Genomic DNA, 763 nt, shown 5'->3' with positions numbered 1-763 from the left:
GCGCAGGAAAGGAGATTACATTGGCTCGGCCATGTGAAGAGAAGAGATGAGGACTACGTGGGAAAGAGAGTGATGGAGATAGAGGTACAGAGGAGATGCAGGGGAGGGAGACCCAAGCTGCGCTCGAAGGACAGACTGAGAGAGGACCCTAAGGAGAAACATCTGGAGGAAGAGCAGGTGATGGACCGAAACCAGTGGAAATGACTAGCGAGGAACGGCGACCCCATATGAAAATGGGAAACGTCAACAGGAAAAGAATATATATATATATATATATATATATATATATATATATGTATATATGTATATATGTATATGTATATATGTATATATATGTATATATCTATATATATATATATATGTATATATGTATATATGTATATATATATATATATATATATATATATTCGTCGTAAGCTTTGGATCTTGGTTCGAATCTAATGACTTCCGGCATCTGCAACTTGGTTTCACTCACCAAACACACTTGGCAAAGGTGACGTAAATGGCGAAATGATCTGTTAAGAGTGGAAAACAATTGACAGATACACATCGTCTTACAATACATAATATTCACTATGCAATATACCAGGGGTGGCCAACCTGTAGTGAGGTATGACCACGTTTTCTACAGTTACCCTGACGCGATCTACCAGCCTAACAAAGGAGTAGTCTGTCTTTATAAATAATTGTATGATGTTCAGACTTGTCCATCATTATATAACTTATTCCCAAAAGAAAAGAGACATATTATAATCCAAGTATC

Source organism: Oratosquilla oratoria, unplaced genomic scaffold (genome assembly GCF_046742065.1).
Source record: "Oratosquilla oratoria isolate Oo_2021 unplaced genomic scaffold, ASM4674206v1 SCAFFOLD345, whole genome shotgun sequence".
Taxonomy (NCBI): Eukaryota; Metazoa; Arthropoda; class Malacostraca; order Stomatopoda; family Squillidae; genus Oratosquilla; species Oratosquilla oratoria.
This window is presented reverse-complemented; position numbering follows the sequence as displayed.